Source organism: Astatotilapia calliptera, chromosome 18, assembly GCF_964374335.1.
Source record: "Astatotilapia calliptera chromosome 18, fAstCal68.1, whole genome shotgun sequence".
Classification (NCBI taxonomy): domain Eukaryota; kingdom Metazoa; phylum Chordata; class Actinopteri; order Cichliformes; family Cichlidae; genus Astatotilapia; species Astatotilapia calliptera.
In genome coordinates this window covers 18564428-18582628 of record NC_137439.1, presented here as the reverse complement: position 1 = coordinate 18582628, position 18201 = coordinate 18564428, and the positions used below count along the sequence as shown (strand labels likewise).

At 38.7% G+C, this 18201-nt stretch overlaps 1 protein-coding gene across 1 annotated transcript in view; it reads right to left on the bottom strand.

The window, feature by feature from the left end:
• Nucleotides 1–9468: 9468 nt before the first annotated feature.
• Nucleotides 9469–18201, bottom strand: part of LOC113011375 (uncharacterized) — a 35950-nt gene continuing 27217 nt past the window's right edge. Inside the window, exons 3-6 of the transcript XR_013903270.1 lie at nt 16138–16272; nt 11418–11573; nt 11179–11304; nt 9469–11062 (exon numbers count right to left, since the gene is read on the bottom strand). The gene's annotated coding sequence lies outside the window, so the exon portion shown is untranslated. The remainder of the gene's footprint in view (nt 11063–11178; nt 11305–11417; nt 11574–16137; nt 16273–18201) is intronic.

Below are 18201 nucleotides of genomic sequence, written 5' to 3'. Positions count from 1 at the left end.
GCTTTGAGTATTTTTGGATTAGTAGCACTGCTGTGTTTGTTGCATCATATTGCTGTAATTTTTTATATGCTTTATATATTCTGAGGTAAGTTGATCTATAGCGTTACATCATATTCTATAAGGATGTTATGTGTTTGTATACTTTCTGCTAGGGCTGGTCAATTAATCAAATTTTAATCACGATTACGATCTGGGCTTTCAACGATCATTAAAAATGACTGAGCCGATTATTAGCCCCTCCCTCATTTATCCGCGACACCTTAAAGGCCGGTCCGTGAAAATATTGTCGGGCATAAACCGGTCCGTGGAGCAAAAAAGGGTGGAGACCGCTGATTAAGAGCACCCGAGGGAAGCTCGGAAAGCTAAGCAGAAGTTATTTGGAGAGGAGAGTGACTGCCGTTGGTTGAAAAGAGAGGTAAAAAAACTTCAGTGGTGTTGCACACTATTTTATATTATTTTTTAAAGTCATTATTCAATACGTTGTTATTGTTAACCCTTTAAAGCCAGTCAGAGCAGCACGCTCCGTTTTGTGTAACTATTTTTAAATCCCTGTAGAACCTGAACCGTGTAAGCTAGCGCAATAATTTGTTTTGCATATGAAACCGGAGGAGTTGTACTTACATCTTATGCCATCAGCTTGTCCTCGGTCACGGTTTCCTTCCACATATAGCTTTGCAAAAATTGCGTAAAAAGCTCTTGCAGGAACAAAAACATAATATTCCAGAAACACGCTTTGCCGATCCGATCAGCTGTTCGTAACACTTCCCACAGCAGTGAAACAGACATCAGCGCGAACTATCGCATGTCCGCCATTTCCTGCCCGAAACTGGAAGTGACGTCATTTTCGCAGAAAATGTAGTTTTTTACTTGTAGGCCTTAAAAGCCTATACTGGTCATGTTTGACTTTCCTGAATAGTTTCTGGGATGCTTAGAACTCAAATTGCACTGCTGGAAATATTTTATTTTGATGCACATGCTGTTTTCTTTGCAAATTTGCGTCATAGGATTGTTTTTTCGTTTTTCCTGCAGTATATAAAAATTGGTGTATCTCCAAAATAAAACTATGAAGGCACTCAAAATAAATTTCCTGTTGTTGTAAACTATTTTTTGCAACTTTTTTGTATTTAAAGTTTTGAGGGATAAACCTCTTAAATTTCTCCAAGTAGAAATATATGTAAAAAAACAAAACAAAAACGATTTTCAATTTTTTTGTAGTTTTTTGCAATTAATGTAATTACTATGGACTTAATGCATACATATTATTAAAATATGGGCTATAACAGTTGTATAGCAACTTGAAATGCTCCCACAAATGGCACTACAACATGTAAAAAAATAATATAAGCTCTGGCGGACTTGGTTCTATAGTAGGTCATAAGGGTTAAATAAATATCGTCAAATAATCGAGATCTCAATTTCAGTGAAAATAATCGTGATTATCATTTTTGCCATAATCGAGCAGCCCTACTTTCTGCCCAGTTTGACCCATTTAACAGAAGTCAGCCTGTTTAAGGCTCTGATATCTATTCTGTATGACTTAAAGCAGTTAAGATAAGATAACTCTTTATTGTCATTGCACAGTCATACATAGTACAGTAGTACAATGAAATTGGAAAAACTGTCCTATGTCGGCACTACATATAACACAACACGACACGATATGACAGATCACAACGTAACAAACAACACAACACAGTATATTAACTTAGTATAAAAAAGAAGAATAAGTGTATGTGTATTGCACACTGTTATTATTGCACATTAATTATTATTGCACCTTGTTATAAATATAAATATTATTGTTATCGTTTTAAACATTGTAAACTCCCCCTAAAAAGTCCAGGGAGGTATCCAGTCAGGTCAGCTATTTACATTGATCAGGGCTATTGCCCTGTTGTAAAAGCTGTCCTTGAGTCTATTTGTTCGGGACCTCAGCAGCCTGAACCTCCTGCCAGACGGCAGCAGCTTAAACACCCGGTGTCCTGGGTGTGTGCAGTCCCGTAGGATGCTGCGTGCCCTCTTGAGACAGCGAGTGCTGTACAGGTCCTTCAGGGAGGGAAGAGGATGTCCAATGATTTTTTGGGCCATGTTGATGACCCTCTGGAGTGCCTTTCTGTGTGCTGTGGTGCAGCTGGAGAACCACACACCGATGCAATATGTCAGCACACTTTCAATGGAGCAGCGGTAGAAGACGGTCAGCAGCTCCTTCTTCAGGTCCATTTTTCTGAGGATTCTCAGAAAGTGGAGACGCTGTTGGGCCTTCTTTAAAACCGCAGCGGTGTTAGAGCTCCATTGGAGGTCTGTGTCTATGTGCACACCCAGAAACTTGAAACTGGAGACCCTTTCCACGCACTCCCCGTTGATGCTGACAGGCTGCAGCTCGGACTTATGGTTATGACAGGGTCTGATTTTCTCACCCAATAAAAGAATATTTCATATATCAGTCTACTCTTCATTCTATCAGAAACAGTTATCACAGTTCGTACATTTGCTTTTTCCACACATATTGAGCCAAATTTAGTAATGCCAACATATTAAAAGAACAATATTTGTCTCTTATATATAATACATCTATATATACACTGTCACAGATACTTGTCTTTAAGTGAAGATTTAAGGTGAAGGGAAATATAAATAAATGCAACTTGAATCTTTACTGAAGCTCAGTGTTTGGCACAGAGTTCATGTTCACTGCTGTAATAACTAATAATGATTAATATAATATTGGCCATATTATATTTACATTACCAAAGTGAGATGAACAACATTAGCTAATTGTTATTTACTAGCTAATCTTAAATGACTGTTCAGTACAGAAATGAAGCCCAAAAATCATGTTTTACAGTCCTGTGGTCTCAGCCTCAGATACTTATCAAATCACACAGAGCTCATGTAGAAACAAATGTACAAAATATGTTCTCCTTCATTTCTGTCAAACAAAGCTGTATGAAACGTTTCCAGCTGTTAGTATCATGGTTGCTAGGCAACCTGGGCAGCGTGACAGAGGCTAGACCAGGGGTGTCAAACTCAAATACGCAGTGGGCCAAAATTCAAAACTGGAACAAAGTCGTGGGCTAACATTAATATTTATTGAAAAAAAAAATCTTCCTCCAGATATAAGAATGAATCTTTTTTTATGGACTCAAATAAGTTTTGCTGGAAAACTGAATATGGAACAAGAAAAGCTTAATACTAAACAATATATATATTAGCTGTATAATACCAGTAGGCCAGCTCTAATAGTAATTTGGTATGGCTTCGTGGGCCAAATGTAATTAGGCTGCGGGCCAGAGTTTGACACCTATGGGCTAGACCGTCCCATCTCACAAGCCTACAAGCCTCACACTTCCGGTCTCAGCGGTCTTTGAGTGCGGCCCTTGAGGACCGTTAAGGCTGCGTACTTTAAGGCTGCAGACCCTGAATTGGGAAACAGTCCCTGAATTGGGATACAGCCATACATACATGTTTTGGTTCGTGCAACTGGTCTGTCCGGTTATTGTCTCCCCAGAAACATTTCCGTTGTCTTTTTCCTATTTCCGTTGTGTTGTGTGTGCTTTTGCAGCGTTTTTCTTTTTGCAGCGTTTTTTTCTTTTTGCAGCATTTTTCTTTTTGCAAGTGTTTTCTGAAGTTGCAGTCCGTTTGGCCTCTCAGGGCCACCGTAGTAAACCTTTAGTATCTGATATTGCAATAATAGAAACTGTATATAAATCTTTTTGATTATTGCAATAATGTAAAACAGAGTGTCCTTGAGCAACAAACATTAATGCAATCAAAGTGTTGCATTTCTCTCTTTGGAGTAGTGGTGACTATGGATTCACTAAATGGCTGGACATAATAGGGACTGTCAGTATTATAATAAGAAAGTTCTATTTCATCTTTTCTTGACCTTTTATTTGAATACTCCCTCTGAGTGTGTGCTTTACAGCAAAATCAATAAGTGCGTCACTGTGGTCTTTGTTTCCATGCACAACAACTGCCAGTGGCTACAAGCTGTGCTCAGCATGCTATGTACCATAATTCAGTAATTTGTTTACATCTGCAATGACCAGGTGAAATAACACAATTATATGGAATTAGAATCACATAAAACAGAGGATTCCCCTGGGCTGGAAAATCAATCAATAAGGCTTATAAATGTTAAGCAGCAATAGCAGAAGTGTTAACACCTACATGATGGTTTCAGGTAGAGTAACACTCTGTTGAACAATGTTCTAATCAAAACAAGTGGGCAAGACACTGCGTCTAATAACATGTTTAGATGTTTTTTTCCAAACAATAACTTTATGTCTGCCTGTGCATCATTAGTCTTGTTATTGCTTAGGCATAAACATATAGATAGAAAGATGAAGTTAAGACATTTGTATATCATAACATAAGAAATAATATGGAGGTTAAAATAAATGTTTAATTTATTTAGTTTTTGTGAATTTTTGAGACCTCTATGTCATTAATGTTATTTTTCTTTTCATGGGTTTTTATATTTGTGTGTGTATCTATCTATCTATCTATCTATCTATATATATATATATATATATATATATATATATATATATATATATATATATATATATATATATATAAATATATAAATTAGGGTAAGAAAAATAGGATATAGAGTTCTTTTTAACTGATGTTACAGAGACTCTGGTGACAACTTGTTTTAGATGTGTAATATAGCATGCAATATCACTACAAGAAGTAGCACTATAAATAAGTCAGCAGTGAAGCAGCATTCCTAAGTAATGATGACATAATACTATGGAAAATGCATGCCTTGTCCAAACTAATACTAGTAACAGGGTTCAGTATTGCACCAGTTGTGATTAAATTTAGTCAGCAAATCAGTCAGAACCTTTAGCTGTCCTTTAGCAGTGCTAAAGTCACTGGAAATATTGAGAGGGCCTAGCTTTGCATAGTTCTTCTTCTTGCATGTTTTAAGAGACGCTGTAATAAAGTGACCTTAATTCAGCATCACACATCACATACTATCTATGAGCTCAAATTGTGGTCATAAATATTTGGTAGTTGGAAATCAGACTGTACTGTTTATATCTTTGAGGTTCATTCTATATTTTCTATTTTCATTCGTATATTCCGTCTTTTATTGTAATATATAAATATGTAATAATTTGTGTAGTGGTAACATTCTTTGGAACAATAGGTTGGAGATTTGAATCCCGTCCAGGGCCCAAGGTTGGATCCCCCCATGTAACCCAAGCCTACCTCAGACTATCAAAAGGCAACATTGCAGAATTCGAGGACAGCTACAAGTACCTTTGATTACCACAGGCAAATAGGAACCACAAAGGAGGTTGCTAGGAAAATACATGCAGAGACCAAGGTAAGTCCTGAGGAGTCATCTGAATGGGAAGAACAAAATCCAGGCAATTTCCACCTACGCTCTGACAGCCACCTGATACCCGGAAGGGATACTAAACAGGCCAAAGGAGGAGATAGAAGCTACTGCCATCAAGACAAGAAAGTTCCCTACCATGCATGGAGATTTCACCCTAAGTCTAGCACCCTAGGATTGTACGCTAAGTGGAAGAAAGCAGGCTAGTGAGTGTCAGAACCACTATCCATGATGAATCAGCACAGATCCATGAGCTTAATGCTTAGTGAATACTAGGGGTGCAACGATATTCGTATCGATATTGAACCGTTCGATACAGTGCTTTCGGTTCGGTACGCATATGTATCGAACAATACAACATTTGTAATTTATTTTATCAACTTTCCTTCCGACGATGCTGTCTATGTTGAGCGCTCAGTGACTCTGCGTTCGACTACTCCGCCTAGGCTGCACTGTCGAGCGCAGATCCACTGAGCACTCAACACAGACAGCATAGTCAGAAGGAAGAGCGCAGGGCAAGCTAGCAAGACACATGGACCTCCCCCACCCTCATTCAGATCTGGCGTTTGGAATTATTTTGGTTTTCATGTGACGTATGACCCTGAAGGTAAGCGAGTCATGGACTAAAGTAAAACAGTATGTTGGATGTGCCATGCAATGCTCAATTACATGGGTGGGAACTAGTGTGTTAGCGCAGTTAGCTCGTTAACGTGTTGGCCGTCTAGCCCCACACACGGGGCGATCGGCGGTAGCTCGTTAACGGAGATTTGCCGTGTTGTGGCGTTAAGGTCATTTCAACGAGATTAACCTGAAAGCACTAGTGGGAACACAACAAATATGACTGCACATTTACGCAGACATCATCCTAGTGCAAAGACAAGTGGAAGCAGAAAAAAAAAAGCAAGCATGCTACTAACTTTAGCCGAGTCATTTAGACAGCTGTTAGCACATGATTCTCCTTATGCTGCTGAGAATATAGCCCAGAAGAAGCGGATAGTATAGCTTTTATTTTGGAAAGAGACATTTCTCTGTAATAAACTCTCTTTTCCAAAGATGAGTGATTCCTCAATCAGATACAGGGCTTGCAATATCGCTAGCCCGACGTCCCGGAGCTAGCGATTTTTTTCAGTCGGGCTACCAAAATCTATCTCTGCCCTGCCCGTCGGGCTATTGTAGGAAGGAAAAATATATGTCAATGCTTTTGCATTCTTTCAGAAATGTAGCTGGGTAATTATGTCATTGGCATCGGTGAGCCACTGTCAATATGTGACATATTGAAATCGCGTTTGAATTTGCGCTTGTTTTTTTGCTTTCACTTTGCAATCGCGCGAACTGTGTATAGAGAGCGACAGCACTGATCTGTGAGTGATGATAATTTGTGCACCAATTCCTCTGACATCGTCTTATTAATCGTTAGCTTACTATGCAAACATGACAAGTGAAATCTCCCGCAGCTTAAACATGTGAGAGGTTGATCGCGCAGAGAATCGCTGAGCTTATGTGAGTCCGTGTGTAAAAGCATTTCAGTTCTGCTGAGCCAAATAAGACAGGTCAGGGTGAAGAAGTGACAGCCAAAGAAAAGCTTACCACAAAACGGAGAAGTTATGACAAATCAGACTATAAGGCAAAAAGAAAGTGCAGCTTTATGGTTTCACGGACAAAAGAATTTCTGTGGCTGCAATATGACGAGCTAAATAACCAGGGCTGCACATAAGTGGTCCGCAGGTGCGCATTCGCTGTCAAAATAAAAAAACACGCACAAGGGTTAGGGTTAAATTTAAAAACTGTACTTTTGAGTTAAAATATATATTTATAATTTTAATAAATGACAAATTAAAAAGGCATGAACATTTTTTTTGTATCGAAAAAATATCGAACCATGACACCAAAGTATCGAACCGAACCGAACCGTGAATTTTGTGTATCGTTGCACCCCTAGTGAATACCTCAGGAAGCAAAAACCCAAGATAGAAGGTGGAGGAAGAAAAGGAACCATCTTGGAAGGACAGGACCCCGCACAGCATGTGCCATCAGCACATAGTATAAGTAGCTGATATCGCCGGAGAAAGCTGGTCTGAAGGACAGCACACATTACACTAATTATGGCAGCACAAGAACAAATTCTAAGTACAAGATCGCTAGAGGCTGAGGTCTACCAGACAAGATCCCAGGTGCAGGCTGTGTACGGATGCCCTTGAGACAATCCAGCACATAACAGTAGGGTGTAAGACGCTAGCATTCAGGATATACATGGAAGAGCATAACCAAATGGCTCTCAAAAGTATGCAGGCATATTTGTTCCAAGTGGAAGTCTCGAGGTTAAAAGCCCCCTAGGATAGTTGAGAAAGACCAAGCTGAGATCATATGGGACTTCCAGATAGAAAAGGACAAAACTGTGATGGCTAACCAGACAGTACTAGTAGACAAGCAGAGGAAGAAGGCCATAATGATAGATCAGAAAGATAATCTATGAGTCCCGTATCCATTTTTCTTATAAAAAAATGTTTCTGTTAAAAATGATTGTGAAGTAGTCACTTCCTGTGAGTCGCGGGAACTGGAAGTTGTGCGCGGGAGAGACAAGACAGAACGGTAACACGGCAGACTTCGGAATCTACAACTTTTCTGCTGCTGGTTTTACAAGACGTACACGGTAAAAACATTATGCTGGTTAATTTGTTAAGCACTTGTGCACTTTGTGAAAAGAAATAAGTGGCTGAGATGGATGTCATGTGTGCTATTGATATTATTTTACTTGTTTCTAGTTATTCCTCTCCATGATTGTGAAAGGAATAAAAAAGAATTGTGGACATCAGTATGAAGCGTGGAATCTTTTGACCAGAATAGATACACAAGATCTCTGTTCAGAAGAGCACAGTTCTAAGAACAGCAAAGATTCTGTGCAGGACCCTCAAGCTCCTCTCTTGCTCGAGAACCCGAAATTTGCTTGTATTGATAACAAAGCAAAAATGGTGTATTCAAATTAGTGCTTTCAGCGTTAATCTCCTTAAAACGACGTTAACGTCTTAACCGCATTAATGCAGCGAATCTCCGTTAGTGAGTTCACGCTGATCGCCCCATGCGTGGGTCTGTACAAGCGCGTTAATGAGCTAATGCGTTGATGCCGTGCAGCCCCACGCACGGGGCGATCCGCACTAACTCGCTAACGGAGATTTGCCATGTTAATACAGTTATGGCGTTAACGTCATTTTAACGAGATTAACGCTGACAGCACTAATTTAAAAAAAATTAAGGTTCTATGATGTTGCTGTATCCCTATTTAGCTTTCCCAAGCTTTAATAATTGTGTTGACTAGACTAAGAGCACTGCTATATTTGCAGTTCAAAACACAGTATAACCCAGTCAGATTCAGTGCTACTATCCAGCCCTAAGCCTTAACAAACTACTCTCTTGCCATCCTTTTTGAGTATGGCATTCTGTAAAATGGACAGTGTTGAATCTTCAAAGACAGCTTTAGTCAGCCTCCCCCTTTAGACAATGACTAGCTCATGACTGGTTAGAAATCAGCATACAGTATGTGCTCATAATTGCATCACATTAACCATGCAAACACCACACAGAGGGAATTCAACCACATTTCTCAAAGATTTAAACATGCATTGAAAAACCAGCCTTTCTTTTTGGATTACATATTTATTTACATTCCACATACTCTCAGGCTGATGTCACTCGCGCTCCTGTTTCACCTTTAAGTAATGATAACCACACATGTTTAGCCCTGTGTCATTAGCATGCATTTTAGACAACTAGCTCCATGCAGACTATCTGACATTTGGGCTCTTAAACCTTCACTGCAGTTTTAAACATGAACGATAATTAAAACATCTGTTCTTGATTTAAAAAAGTGGTGCTAGAGACATGTAGACCGAAGTTCTGGAGCAGTCTCTAGAGCAGTGTGACTTAAACATATGTTTTGAAAAGATATTTTCAGCATAAAGCATTGTAGAAAAATGTTAAAAATATTACAAAACATGCTAATATTTAATGAAAGTAAATGTACAGAGACGAGATTTGCTATGGCAATCAAAACAGGGCTCGCAAAATCGCTAGCCTGACGTCCTGAGGTAGATTTTGGTCGTCCGACCGGAGATATCGCTAGCTCCGGGACGTCGGGCTAGCGATTTTGCGAGCCCTGCAAAAGAAAAAGATCAGTCACATTTATGAAGATAGCACTTATCATCATGTACATGCACAGGAAGAGGAGTATACAAAAACTGTACTCATTTTTTCTTTTCCTTTATTTCATATCTCCTTTTATTTTTTCCCTTTATTGTCCATATATCTAGTAATTACATATGCAGTATATCCAGTCACAGCTTACTCTCTGCACTACTTTGGTATGAAAAGAGTTTGAGCTTGTTTTAAGACATAACCGGTGGATCATTTGGTGCAACAGTGATGGTGTATCCAGAAGATCCAACTCGGCTTGTGAGAGGAGTGAAATCAAAGCAATCTTCTTGGCTTGACTTAAGGAGCTTTCATTTTGTGTAACTGACCTTTCTGTTGGATGATTTGAAACACTGGAAAGAGGAAGATTTCTAAAATTTCCCCCCTAGTTTTAGTTATGTAATGTGCACACCTACAAAATGTGTACGCATTGTGTAACTTAGCAAAGACAAAATTTGAGAGTGGCTGTAAAGTGAAAAGAAAGAAGGAGAAACAATCCTTCAATAAGGGTTAGATAGCTCATCCAACAACACCATAGTCTGACTATACATTGAAATACACTCCATTTAAATCCCACCCATTCCTTCTTCTCAATACTATGTCTAAATTTTTTAAAATCCTGAATAAAAACTTGTTATATGGTATTTAAATAAATAATTAAATACAAAATGTGGCCACACCCTGAAACCAGATTTCTCATAGATGAAAAAAAGTGTTTCGCCCCATAGAAAATTAATATATGTCAAAAAGTTTTGGTACAGAGTCATCAAAATCTATAGTTTATAGACAATACAGTCAAGGCTGGGGCAGACCCCAGCTTAGCTCTTTATGAGACCAGCACAGGATAAATAGTATTGTATCAGATGTGGAGAATATAATAGGAAATCTTTCCTTGAGTATGGTAGGTGTCTTAAAAATCCACATTGTTGCTTTTTCAGTTACTCCAATACTAGGATATTTTACTAGTTAGGTGTTTAAAACTGGCATTTCCAAGACTAAGAGTTAGTTCCAACCTGATGGACTAGACCAAAATAAACAAATTGTAATTGTACAACAATATAAAGCCAACAAGAACCCGAACAAGTCTTAATATCTTTTCTCTTTATCTATTTAGCCGAAGGCATTTGGAGTGTAAGGGTTTGTTGTTTTTGTTGCAAGTGATTTCCTCATCCGTGTGATGACACAAGAGAAATGACAGACAGCACTAACAGCCAGCAATAACAAAGGTGCAAACGGTTTTAGTTTGGAACTACATGATAAATTGAACTCACCTACGAATGCACAGCATGCCTGTCGGAATGACTCTGATCAGCACCTCGTCAGGGAGTGGCTCTACTCTTTTTCTCACATGAGGCATCAGGGTATAAGATGAACTAGCTGCGCTTATTGGGGATGACAAGTCATGTTCACTTTAATTTTTGTAGGCCTTTGTCAAAATGCAAGGAACCTTCAAAAGATTCATCGTTTCCCAGGTTTTTTTTCCTGCAGTATAGGGACTGATTTATTTTTGCCTATTCAGAGAATCTGTTAAAAAAAAGAGACTTTTAAAAATCACTTAATAAAGATTAATGGCAGTATCATATGATGAAGAAATGCCAGTTATGTGGCTTTCTAAATTTCCTGTGACAATAAGTGTCTACCTGTCATAGCTTTCATTATCATATTCACAGTGTTGCCTTCTGGGAGCTGTGAATAACTGATTGATATTAAAGTGTACCCCATACTGGTTTTGAATTCTTTTTTTTCTTCTTCTTTTTTTATGAACCCTGAAAGTCAGACATGATAAAATGCTCTGTGATTGCAGATTGTACCAGGACAAAAAACGTTGAACAGAAGTGTGTGTGAGCATAAGGCAGTTTTACAATTTGCAAATACTCACCAAACAAGCAGCTTGTTGATGAACACCAAAACAAACTGGCCGGCAAAAGCTTCTTTTTTTTTTCTTCTTTTCCTCGCAGCCACTTCAATAATGGCCAGTTAATGGGCTTGCAGCACATCATAAATTGGTTTCATAGCATTGCATTGCTATTAATGTCTGAAAAACAGTTAATCCTGTGATAAATGCAAAATATGCTGTTTATGTTGTAGAAAATTGACTATTTCTAAGCCAGGATTAAACAGTAGATCTGTAATGGGACTACAGCAAAATTTAACACCACAAAACAAATGTAGCTTATTGGGTTGAGATCTGGAAACCAAACTGGCATCTCTGACATTTCAGGAAATGTTTTAAAACGATATGACTCGTCATCTTGCTGGAAGCATTCCTTTTAAAAAACAACGAAAAAAACAAAACAAGTGTGAGCTGTGCAAAAGAAAATGAAATGAATTTTGTCAGAAATGTTTAGGCACGCTGTGTCATTAAAATGTTGCTCAGTTGCCACCAAAGAGACATTGCACCATGAAAGCACCGACAAGCAGCCTGCACAGCCTGCACAGCCTCCATACAAGGATGGACCCATGGTTTCATGTAGTTTATGCTAAATTGTTACCCTGCCGTGACCATGTCTCAACACAAACCGTTATCCTTGTGGCAGAGCATCCCACTGTGCAGTGGTGATGACATCCCCGCTATGGCTTCTCCTCATTTGTTTTGAGTCGACAGAGTGGAACCTAGCATCATGTTTTGCTGCTAGTCCTTCCATTAAGATTTGTCTAGTTGTCTGATTTAAGATGCCCTCCTGCACATCACCCTGGTATGGAATCGTTTTTTTGTGGGCCATCTGTGTGCTTGAACAAATCTTGTCATTCTTCTGTGACCTCGCCTGGCAACGGGGTGTCTTTGTCCACAAACCTGTCACTGACTGGACACTTTCTGTTTGCTCATAGGTTTTGCTCACGTCACTGTGCCGGTTAAACTAAAGCTACCGTAGTGAGTAAACTTCCCTGAATGGTGAAGGTGTTTATGCTGGAATTAGCACATGTGGGATCACACATCACACCGCATTCAGAGTTCCTTAGATCATATCCTGCCCTTTCTACGGTTTAGTCAAACAGTAACTGAACCTTTCAACTCTGTTTGCATGCTTCACACTCATGCATTATTAATGTACATCATGACTCACTGTCTGGAGGAACAAGCTGTTTGTGTTTCTGAGAATGTGTTCTTAATAAAGTGGGTACCATGTGTACTAGAGACCTTTTCTACCAACCCTGCCATAAAAAAATCTAGGCACATTAAATTTTAAAACTTACCTTGGGGGCTCTACCTTTTTAAATGTTTACAGAGTATCTTAGAGCTTTGTTCGACCTTAATGTTAGTGATGACTTATGAAATTAAAACCTCTAAATATATAACAAAAATAGTGTGCATGAGGGGCATTGGTTGGCAAGGCTTTAAGTAAGAAAGGCGAGCAATTTGGTTTGCACCTAAAAGGCTAAGTAATTCATCAGTGTTCTACCTTTGTAATTTATCTAAAACACAACTTGAAAATACTTACATGTCACTAAACTTATCAAGTCATCTACACACAGTTCCTCAAATGATAAGCCCATAATTGCTATTGCAAGAAAGAGGATTCGGTCGCTGTGATGACCTGCTGAAATTGTTTATCTGCGGCAGGAAAAAGACTAACTTTGCAGTATGTATGTCCTAGTGTCGGGAATGGGCCTTGAAACTGAAAGCATGTTGACTCATGCAGCGATGCCGCTGAATGCTGACATCGAAACAAACCGACAGAGGAAATAAGCCGTGGCATTGAATCAACAAACAGCTGTCAACCATCCCTGCGTTATATTGACGGGGCTCAGCAGTGGCGAGAACAACATACCATAAATGGGAAGGGACAGATGGACACGCTCTGTTTGGGTGACAGACTGCACAGCCCTGGGAAAGGTGTGGGACAGACAGCTTTTTATAAAGAAATATGTTTGACACAGTAGACGCTTGGTGCAAATCACATCAGGCTGCCTGAAGAGGGCTTTGTAATTCTGAAGTATTGAAATCATTTGCAAGCTGCAGAGACATCCACAAGTAATAGTTTTTTTTTTCTGCATGACATGGAAATTTGATGATCTAATTAGACTTAATAATCAAAGCCTCAATCAACCGTTGCTCATAGTTTAAACTCATCATCTTCCTCAATTTTATCATAATAGATGCATTTCACTATGATGTTTGAATGTGCATGATTACAGTCTGAATGTTTTCTCTCAGTGAATAGCACGTAATCAAACTGAATTGCACGGGTGAGGTTGTCACAAAAGACAGCAGTCCTCTAATAATGCAGCAACACTGATTGCATGTGATCTCTGCTGTGACAATGATGCATATTATACTGCACATCTAGAGGCTTCCCCAAGTGTACTCTGCATCATTTGCCTATCTGGCAATGAGAATGTGGTCATGTGACAACATTGCTTGTATGTTATGCTGGCTGTCATTGATTTTAGGGGAAGCTATCAGGCAATATTTTGTCCATCCTAGCATTTTTTTTTAAACGAAGACTATAAAAATACCTTTCAAAAAGCAACACTATCAAGCTATAGGAGTAAGCTGGACACAGATTACATCTTTATTTACGTCTGTTGGGAATAGCACCACGTATCTGTCTCCATCAACACAATAGATCTTCCTAAATTTGACAATTCAACTCAATTGCCCCTGTCTAATGGCTTGTATTCTGATATTGAGATGCAGAACAATATGTTACAGTTTCTGGGGAAACCGATGCAGACTATCTAGGTTGGAAAATAACTTTATATGAAATGATACATTTTCTTAATAGCAACGCCACTCACACACTGCAGATATGAGTGATCTAGGATGAACTCTGATATTCAGAGCTGTCAGAAGCCACCAGAGACGTCTGTGTTACTGTGAATTTTTTCCGTCGGTGGTGTAAACAAATGTGGCCCTGTCAATTCTCACAGATGTGTTTGATGTGTGTTGTTGGAAGAGCAATACACACACCTTACAGGAAAACATCAGAAAAAAAAAACTATAAAGATGTTACCTACAAAAATATACAGTGAAGTTTATGTATCTCTGTTACTGTTACGCGAGATAAAAGGAAGGTTATGGAAGCCATCTGTGTTGGTAAATAGGAAAGAAGAAACTACCACAATCACACAACCATTCAGGTGAGACTGATGACTCATGTTTGAAAATGGAAATGTCAAACATGCTCGAAAACACTGTTGAATCATACATAATGTGTCCCAGATGAGCAAAAGCAGTGTTTTCTGATAAGACAAGAAAACTAGTCTGATGTATTTTGTCTGTAGGAAAGTGGATACATTTTTTTGAACCTGGCAATTGAATGTGGATGTCTTCAACTGTCATTTTCTGGTTGGTTAAACAGGTATGAATACTTCCCTTTTATAACTAATATACAATTAATATACCACCCTCCTGGGAGAGACATAGACTGGATCAAATTCAGCAATAGTTTTTTTTGAATTTGAAAATTGGCAGATGCAGTCTGTGGTTTTAAATGCTTATTTATTCTACATCAAAATATCAGCAAGACTCAACGTTAAAGCTGTAAGAATCTTTACGAAAACCTCCATTTCAAAAATGAAAATTTCTTGTTGCACATTAATGGTCCACGAGATACCAGTGTAGCTCATAAAACTATACTTTTGGCAACTCCTGTCACATTTTCCCCATTTTCAGTATAAAATAAGCGATTACATGGATTAAGATAACTTATTCATAAAGGATATGACAAAATAGTGTGGTTTTGTTTTGACTGTGACAACTTTATTCCCCCTTTTTTATTTTATTTTTATGTTTCTGCATCTCCACCTGCTAGAATTGCACAGGCAGTTCTGTCTTGTTTCCCACTGAAACCAGCCCACATTTCAACAGATCTGAGAACTGACATTTACAAAGTGGGAGGTTGGGGTAGTTTACATGGGAAGAGAATCTGGGTCTTTTTTTCTTTTCTTTGAATCATGTTTGAATTTCTTACTGTAGCTCCTTTCACATCCAGTGGTACCAGTAGTTCCAACTTAAAGCACCGGTGTTTTTCGTGCTGTATTGGTGCCAGCTTTTTGGCAGCAGTCTTTACCTTCTTATGTCTGCTTATATGAGAGAGTTTCTACCAGAATTTCTTTTAGTTCTCTGTCTCTGTTCTCAAATATCAAATCTCTTAAACTTCTGTTTCTTAGTTTTGTTTTAGGTTAAAATTCATCAACATTTGACCTCAGATTGTATTTTTTTTCTAGTATTTGCAAGATAAAATCTTTTGCCACTGTTCAGACAGTGTCTACAGTGGTCTTTCAGAACCAGGATCTAGGTCCTGCTGAAGGAGCTTGATACCGCAATGGTTTCCTGTCCTTGATGGATAAAAACACCTCTAAACTGCACTCTCGCTTAATTCCTACCCTACCATCTGAATATTGGAGCAGCTCATCTCAACATCAGTTATAGATAGTTGCATTAAAAAAAGTGGATGTGTTACAAACAAATATAAAAAGATATTTAAGTGCCACAAAGAATTTATTTATTGATACATTTTATTAATTCAATAAGAAGAAATTATTTGGAAGAAAAAGTAAACATTTTTTCAAAAACATAAAGTTGTAAAATTAATGATTTCTTATGAGAATTAACATCATAGATCAGAATCCCAAATGAAAGTGAGAGAAACTACCTGGATCCCCTGTGGTCCAAATGCTGGTGGTGGCAGGCACAGTAGGCAGATGGCTGATGGAGAGTTTGGCTCAGTTGCTCTGGACAATCCGGATGAGGCAGAGATGGGGAAGAGGAGGACTGCATAACAGACTGCCTAATAGGGAAAGTGACGGATCACAGTGAATGTAAGGAATGGCAACTAGAGGTTGTCTGGTTCAGAAAATGTGGGCAGATATATTATTTAACAAGGACTGGTGGTTTTTTAATTTTGAATAAGGTGAATTTGTTGGGAAAACAAAGTGATGAAGAAAATAAAGGAATAAGAAGATAGACTACCAAGATTAATGCGACAGAATATGAGAGAATGTAAAACATCATTATACTCTAATTATAAATATTCTATTATGCTTTGTGTTGTAAGAAAAATGTGCTGCATTTGACTTTAAATGTCTTTTCAACTGTCTCATGATGATAATGCTAAAATATGTGACATAAGGCTGTGTTTGTCAACTGTCATACATCTATTAATGACCGTCTTCCATCTCTCCTCTTTTATATGGATCCGTCAGAAACAGCTGTTTCAAATATCCACATTAACAGGAACTTAATGAAGATTTAGACTGCCTATTTTACTATTGCTCTAATTATTTTTAAAGTACTCAGTCTTTGAATATCATTTGATCTTCACCAGAAACACACAGAGGTTCTATAAGAGCATAAAATCTTAAAGGAACTCTGCCTCTTCAGGGGATAGAGACTTAACGAGCTCAACAGCCTTTGAGTTGCCTGGAGACAGTGGCAGGGTTATAAAGCATTAAGGAAGGAAATCAAGTTCTCCTGAACACCGAAAAAAGAAAGAGAGGCTGCGGAGATTCTGACTAAGCTGTGGGTGGTGGCTATACAGGCCATGGGGCTACCAAGGACAAATGATGAAGGACCCTGAAGAAGAAGTAAGATCCGAGATCAATAATATAATCAACAATCACTGAGGCAGTGACATTTAACTAAAGCTGGTTTAATACCAGATCCAGACATGTATCTTGGGGAAAACAAATTCCCAATAAGACACTGTTGAGTGAGTACACACTTTCAAAATGACATTTTGAAGCACAATGCTATCATGCAGACCATTTCCCGTCTTAATTACAGCATATGCAGTGTCAAGCTCTGTCAAGAAGTATATTTTTGTTAATAATCCTATTTCTCCTTTTATTTTTGCTTCTCTCCATCTTCCCACCACATCCTTAAGAAGAAGTCCCAAAAATGACAGTTGTGTTGATGGGATTGTATGACTAGTTATTGCCCGCAGGCTAGTGCTTGCTTTGTTTGGCAGTCTTCTTTCTTTCTTCCTTTCTGATGTCAGCTGGAATGCCTCAGGTGAAAAGTTTAATCTTTTGTCCCCTCATCCTGACAGTTGTCACCATTTGTTAATCAGCATCATAAAGACCCAGTAATGATATTGTCATGGTCCATTGGTCCTCGCAGGTCGACCTGCATTTTTGTTTTCTTTTTGTTTTGTCTTGTTGTTTGCGCCATGTCCCTCGTTTCCCCCATGTGTGTTTGTGTGTGTGTGTGTGTGTGCGACTCAGTGTGCCAGTTTACAGGCTACACTAGGCCTTTAGAGTTTCCCACCCTTAAGCCAGCCACACCTGTCTAAAATCAAGCTTACCTGCTGTTGGTTATCCTCATCAGGAACTCACTTTTTAACAGAGCTTTAGTCAAAGCTGGATTGTTGAGTGACACAGTCAGTAAGGCCCTGGCTCACTAAGGTGAAGCTGTCTTTGGTCTTCGTTTTTGAGAAACGTCAACTAATCGCCATGTCTTGTTTTAACCGGGAAAGCTGTGCGGAGAGTGTGGCTGGAGCTGAGCACTATCTGTAAATATTGTGTCTGGAATTCAATGCACGGGAACTTGTCACAGAGGAAACCACGTTATTGGGAAACTGTACTTCATTGATTGTTTATTCAGTCTAAATAGACTTGCTGTCACCAACCAGAAAGTCCTGCGTTTTGGTCCAGTTTTTTTTTCCAGTTTTTGTTTTTAATCAGGATTGTAAAAGTTAAACTTTAGCTGTTAGCAGTGG